This window comes from Pinus tabuliformis, chromosome 5_2 (assembly GCF_031772625.1).
Source record: "Pinus tabuliformis cultivar Carrire ecotype Pingquan chromosome 5_2, CPIR1, whole genome shotgun sequence".
Classification (NCBI taxonomy): domain Eukaryota; kingdom Viridiplantae; phylum Streptophyta; class Pinopsida; order Pinales; family Pinaceae; genus Pinus; species Pinus tabuliformis.
This window is the reverse complement of record NC_142306.1, coordinates 781,424,264-781,431,689: the sequence shown is the minus strand read 5'-3', so window position 1 is coordinate 781,431,689 and position 7,426 is coordinate 781,424,264. Positions and strand designations below refer to the sequence as shown.

Genomic DNA, 7,426 nt, shown 5'->3' with positions numbered 1-7,426 from the left:
GGATGTTGGCAAAACTTAAATTGATTCCACTTCTCTTTTGTACTTGTCATTTACCATTTTGGCATGTTATAGGGAATAATATTATATTATGGGAATCTCCTTTATGTCACAACATCTCCATCAAGAGATCTTTTAGGCCATTATTGATCGAGGTGGATGTTGGTGGCCACCCACCTATCCCACTTGGACCCCCACAATTGTCTCTTTCAGTTTTTCAGTTTCCTTAATTGTATCACAATTTACTATTTTTAGCAATTTTTTAGATCGTGAACTTCCGGAGGTGTTTTGAGGCCCTAAACGACATTTTTTGTTAAATTTGGGAGAAACATGCGTTAATGGCCCAATTTTTCTCTTCCCAAAGTTTTAGTCCTCAGATAGATCTTTCTAACGAGTAATTGTGCACGTCAAATAGAGATCGTATGCCAAAGTTACGACCCTGGGAAGTTGATGTATCAATTTACCGAAATGGAGCCCATAGTTTGGTTTTTCATATCCTAGGGTTAGGTTTTTGGATGTTTAGGGTTTTCCATTGTTTATCAACAATAAATAGGCCTTCGAGCCTCATTGTAACACAGTACAGAGGCATGTAGCCACCACATCTCTTCTCCTCACCCACAAGGACACCGTTGCACTATCAAGTCAAACATTCATTCGATCTGACTCCTAGAGCACCTCTACCCAACGGGTCGATATATCGCCGCTCCATTATGGAAAATGCCAAGTACAAGTAGCAACATGATCAACATCAGGTACCACACAAGTTTTAGGTGGGCAACAAAGTTTGGTTACATCTGCAGAAAGAACACCTTACAAGAGCCCATCAGAAGCTCAGACGACTTTGACATGGTCCTTACAGCATTACCAAGGTTGTGGGAAACAATGCTTTGGAGCACAGCGTTCCTCCATTCCTTCACTTGCACCGAGTGTTCAATGTGGAACGCCCTCGACCATGCTTCCCACCATTACTAGACACATAAAAGATTGCAGAACAACTCACCAGAGACCAAGTTCAGTAGATGGAGGAACTCAACGCAATGGGGACCATTGCTTCCTAAGCGGGGAGGAATGATCTAGGTGGATGTTGGTGGCCACTCACCTATCCCACTTGGACCCCCACAGATGTCTCTTTTAGTTTTTCAGTTTCCTTAATTGTATCACAATTTACTATTTTTAGCAGTTTTTCGGGTCCTCAACTTCCAGAGCCATTTTGACTCCCTAAATGACGTTTTTTGGGAAATCCGGGAGCAACATGTGTTCGTGGACTGATGTTGCTCTTCCCAAAGTTGTAGTCCTGAGATAGATCTTTCTAATGAGCTATTGTGCACGTCCAACAGAGATCGTATGCCAAAGTTACGACCCCGGGAAGTTGATGTACCAATTTACCTAAACGGGGCCCACAGTTTGGTGTTTTATCTCCTAGGGTTAGGTTTTTGGATGTTTAGGGTTTTCCATTGTTTCTCAACAATAAATAGGCCTTCTAGCCTCATTGTAACACAGTGCAGAGGCATGTAGCCGCCACATCTCTGCTCAGAGATGAGCTACCATCGCCCTAGCTAGTTTATTTCCATTTCTGTTTATAAGCATATTTCAGTATTTTACAATAATGCAATGAAGCATTATTTCTGTTGCATCTCCGTATGTATGATTATATATGTACTTTCTTGCGTTCCTGCTTAAATCTGGATCAATTATTAATCCATTTTTAATGATGAAAGGATCATTCAATTCTCTTCATGGGTTCTACTAGCACATATTTGACTTGGTGTAAGTCGACTGGTGGTTGCTTCTCTTTTAGTTTATTTTCCAACTTATTGTGTTGTGGACATTTTATCAAAATGGGTAGAATATTGGAGGAACTCTATAAGAAGGCAGTTGATCAACTTTGTAACAAGGTCTTTCACCTACAACCATTCATTGCTCTCTTGCAAATAGAGAAAGAAAAACTCAAGAATTAGTTCCATACTACTATAAGGTTGATAGTTTGCAGACGCAAATGGAATTTTCCTTAACCTCATAAATACATTTTAGACTAAGATCAATCTTTTTGATAATTTGGAGGAATTTGAGGATCTCTCTTATTTAGAGAATGTTGTATTGAAAAAGGAAATTTGTATACTAGAGGACAAAAATGCTCAACAAGCTAAAGAGGTTGCCTATTTAAAAGCCTCAATGGAAATTCTTCATGAAAAATATCCCCTCTTTAAGAAGACAAAAATAGACTATTTGATCAATATCAAGCCTTGCAAGAAGATTTTGATGCTTTTTTTGCTACAATTGACTAAGAAGAACTAGATTATTCAAGCATTGTAGGAGTGCAAACATAATTGACTATGATTGACTACAAAATGCTAAATGAAAGACAATATTTGATCAATATCAAGCCTTGCAAGAAGATTTTGATGCTTTTTTGCTACAATTGACTAAGAAGAACTAGATTATTCAAGCATTGTAGGAGTGCAAACATAATTGACTACGATTGACTACAAAATGCTAAACAAAAGACAATAATTGTTACGCTGCCAAGTTCACGTTCTTCCAACCTTCATGACCTTGATCATAACCCGAATGTTGATATTTGTGCTTTCGTTACACCTAGCTTTGAAAAACACACTACTCGTATTGGATCCCAATCATTGAGAAAAATGAGCTATATTAAAGGACTTGGGAAAAATGGGTTGGGAATTTGTGTTTCTATTGTGCCTTAAGTGCAAGGATAAAGAGTAGGTCTTAAGACACATTGTTGCCACTAACTCACTACCAACCCCTAGTCATGTTGAATATGGGAGGGTGTCATTTGTTGTCGGTGGAGTTTAGAATGACTTGCTAGAAGAGTAGCCCCTATTAATAACATTGCAACAATTGATAAGATGGTTGATCATAGTGTTATTGATGTACAAGGTTGTACTCCTATTAGTGCACTTGACTTATAACCTACGAAAAAGACATTATGAGCATAACAATTACAGAATTTACACATGACTAAGATTTCTTTGAATTGAGATTTTCTTTGAAACCTGGGAATTATGCATTGAGATAATTGTAGACACAACCTGAAAGGCTAAACTATGGTCTAGTAGTGACCATCGGGATCAATTGTGGCCTGATTGATTGAGGGTCATGGAATCATTCAACATGTGTTTGCAGAGTTCATATCGCTATGTATAATAGGTTGTTTAGTCATACAATTTACTCTTGTTTCTTATTGTTTGTCATAACTTTTGTGGTGTGAACAAAATAAGGAGGAGAAGTTGAGCGATCGTAATTTGTTTTCCTCAAATCTCATTTTGTCATGCTTACTACTGTTTTCCTCAAATATGACATAGGAAGCTCAAATATGATTTTGTCATATCTCCTATTTGAACCTTTCAGTGTCAAGAGACTTCATTGTTTTTTGATAGTTGAAATTGGTTGCTTTTGCTTTGGTCCTTTACCAGCATCTATTTTCTTTCTAAGGTGGTTGTAAGTATTTGTCAATCACATGCTTAGGCAAAGGTATATTTTGATTACGTGATGTAAAATGCCAATCACATGGTTATGCAAAGATATACCTCGTGAGTCTGTCACTGTTGAAAGCACAAGTGCATACCCTCTTTTCTGTAGTCAAATATTCTTTCGGGGCCAAAGCTATGGGCCCGCTGATGTTATCCGATCAGAGTGTAGATGTCTTGAATAAAATGGGTGGGTACCGTCATGTCATCCAGAAGGGTCACGAGTTCTGTTCAGCATACATCGTTGTTGTTGACCCCCTTGCTTCCATTGCAGGGAAGACATGATCCCTAGCACACCGTAATTAAAACTGGTCGAATGTGAATATCAGATCAAACTATCAATCCATTTACTCCTTTCCAGACGAAGAATTTGTCTCAGGTTGAAGAATCAGTTGGGATGTTTCCATGGCGCAGCCTTGTTCTGATAGCCTTCAGCACCCTCGTCATACAGCATATTCCTGCGGAGGAGCATGAACATACCAGTTTCGTGTTCCACGGATTCAATGAAACCAACTTGATTTTGGAGGCTGGTGCTTCAGTATTCCGCTCCCAATCCGTTCTAGCCCTCACAAATCACTCGCAATCCGTCATCGGCCGCGCTCTCTATTCAGTTCCGGTACAGATGAAAACCAACAAGACTCTTTCTTCCTTCAGCACTACCTTTATTTTCAGCATAGTGCATCCCCGCGCTGAGGCAGGCGGGAACGGAATGGCCTTCATCGTCACCTCCTACAAATCTCTCATGGGCGCTCTGTCCGCCGAGTATCTGGGCTTGCTTAACTTCAGCAGCAACGGACATGCATACAATCACTTGTTCGCAGTAGAATTCGATACGAGAAAGAATGTGGATGTCAATGATACTGACGACAACCACGTGGGCGTCGACATCAACAGTCTCTTTTCTGTGGCGAGTGAGCCTGCTGGGTATTGGAATGGGAAGGACTTCCAAGAAATCAACCTCAGGAGCGGAAGGAACTTACAGGCCTGGATCGATTATGATCATCTTCAAAGCCGCCTCAATGTTACCATCACGGTGGCCGGCTTTTCAAGACCGCAGAGACCGCTGATATCTCTGAAAATCGATCTGCATAGAGTTCTGCAAGAGAAGATGTTCGTCGGCTTTTCAGCGGCGACTGGGAATCTCGCTGAAGACCATTACGTTTTGGCGTGGAGTTTCACCACAGAAGGTACGGCACCACACCTCGATATCTCGCACCTGCCTTCGCTTTCTCACATGCATTCTAAAAACCTAAGCCGGGGAGTCATTGCCAGCGTTGCACTGGCAGCTCTGGTTCTCTTCTTTCTGGTGGTTGCGGCTGGTTTTCTTCAAAGAGTGAATTCCAGGGAAACCGTAGAAGAATGGGAGAGAGATTTCTGGCCCCATAGATTCAGTTACAAGGATCTCAAGATCGCCACGAAGGGGTTCCAGGACGAAAATATTTTGGGGTGCGGGGGTTTCGGTAGGGTTTACAGAGGCATTCTCCCCGGCAGCGGCCAAGAAGTTGCTGTGAAATGCATATCGAAGGAGTTCGGGGAGGGAATGAAGGGATTCGTGGCAGAGATATCAAGCATGGGGCGGCTGCAGCACCGGAACCTTGTTAAGCTTCGTGGCTGGTGCAGGAGGCACAGGCGGCTGTTCATCGTTTACGACTACATGCCGAACCTCAGCCTGGATAAATTCATCTTCGGGAACCCGACCATGCTCCTCCCGTGGTCTCAGCGATACGTGATTCTGAAGGGCGTGGCGGCGGGGTTGCTGTATCTGCACGAGGAATGGGAGAAGAGGGTCATCCACAGAGACATCAAGGCCAGCAACGTGCTTCTCGATTCGGAACTGAATGGACGGCTGGGAGACTTTGGCCTCGCGCGGCTGTATGATCACAGTGAGAATCCTGAAACGACTCATGTGGTGGGAACGCTAGGGTACATAGCACCGGAGCTGATACACACGGGGAAGGCCACCCCCAACTCGGACGTGTTCAGCTTTGGGGCTGTGCTATTGGAGGTCGCGTGCGGGAGGAAGCCAGTGGATCCATCCGCGGACCCGGAGGATATATTATTGGCGGAGTGGGCATGGAAGCTGTACAGCAAGGGGAAGCTGCTGGAAGCTGTGGATCCGAAGCTGGGGCCTGGATATGATGCGACAGAGATGGAGAGGGTACTTAAATTGGGGTTGTTGTGTTCCCATCCAGATCCGGTAAACAGGATGAGCATGCGCCATATTTGCCAAATACTGGAAGGCGAAGCTCCTCTTCCTGACCTCCGCGCAGATTGGGTTAACGTGATCGGTATTACAGGTCTGTCGCCCGGAGGCCTTTTCAGGTACTCATCTAATGAGTTTTCGAAGGAAGTGTCGAGCACGATCCAGTCAGAAAGAAGGTTCAAGCTCAATTCTGCTTCTCGTAGCTCTCCAGCCTTGGAGCTTACTTCTCTTTTGTCGGATCAATCGTCTACATGCGTTGATGCTTGAAAATTTGTATTGATCAATCTTATGTAACCGTTGGAGGCTGAAAATTTGTATACGTGGTACCAGTAAATCAGTAACTTTAATATTTAGGAGTGCTGTAACTAGGCTCACTATCTAGCCAAAGCCTTTTAGCTTTATGAAACTATATACATATATTTTTAAGTATGTGTAAATTTATTTTAATTCTAAATTTATTAACTTTTTTCTATTTTCCATTTGAGTAAACTTAAAAAATCTAAATTAAAATGAATAATAAATGGTATTAGCAAGATCCAATTGACTCCAGTCGATAAGGATAGTTTAATCTTTCTCTCTTCAAAACAATGTATGTTTTGATATTAGTTGTTAATTCTTTGCTATTGCCTGAGTATAATCTGTTACGTGTAATGTATGCTTTAGAACTAACAAATCACATTATATTATTTCTATAATTTGTTTTATCTACTAATAATCTTAATACATTAATAATTTTGTTCTTAATTTTTATATATTACTTACTCATGCAAGTTAAATTCCAAGAAAATTAAAATTCATAAATAATTTTAAATATATAATAAAAATACTATAATTTATAAATTTAAATAATGGTAATATATATGTATGGATTTTTATATGTTATTAATGTTTCATTAATTCCTATGCAATAAGGTTATTGAAATCAATTTATTCTTTAAATGCTAGTATTTTTTTATATTTATAACTATAAAATATTTAATTTTCAAACATATATATAATATCATTGGTGAATGAATTCTATTTTTTTAGTTATTTGATATATAAGGTTATAGGTATTAAAGAGTACTTACTACTTTCTCATTTTAATATATGTCAAAAGATTTTTAATAACAATATTGTGTGGATAACTAATAATTAATATTATTAGTTTTGATAATTATTATATTTTAATGGTCAATTAAAGAGTACTTACTACTTTCTCATTTTAATATAAGTTGAAATGATTTTTAATGACAATATTATATGGTTATTTGTTAATTAATATTATTAATTTTGATAATTATTATAATTTTTTTGTCAATTAATACTATTAGTTGTTATTAGTTAATATATATTAATTCATTATTATTGTTTAATGAAACTATATTAAATTTTGCAAAAAAACCATTAACATAGAATGTTATTTTTCAAGGAACTCTAAAACCTCCATAATCTAATGTTAAAAAGCCGCTAGTGAGAAGAACCTTGTGAAGGGGACAAGTCTTAGACCAAAGATTATTGCGAACCTCCTTGATTTTCCTAATTCTTGGTAGGGGCTCTCGATCTGCAGTTGATATATAGAAGCTAAGATTCTCTCAACCACACTAGTTAGAGGTAGCTCAGTGGAAGAATCTTAGGGCATATTACCCAAGGTGATGAGTGCGTGAGCATTTTCACTTGGAGGCGATTTTGAACAATTGTTGGAAACACCACCAATTTCTTCAAGATGTGTCCCTATACCTTTAACTATAACCTT

General features: G+C 39.3%; 1 pseudogene; it reads left to right on the top strand.

Annotated features, from left to right (window-relative positions):
- The first annotated feature begins 3,729 nt into the window (after positions 1-3,729).
- Positions 3,730-6,068, top strand: LOC149161605 (L-type lectin-domain containing receptor kinase SIT2 pseudogene; annotated as a pseudogene).
- Positions 6,069-7,426: the final 1,358 nt, after the last annotated feature.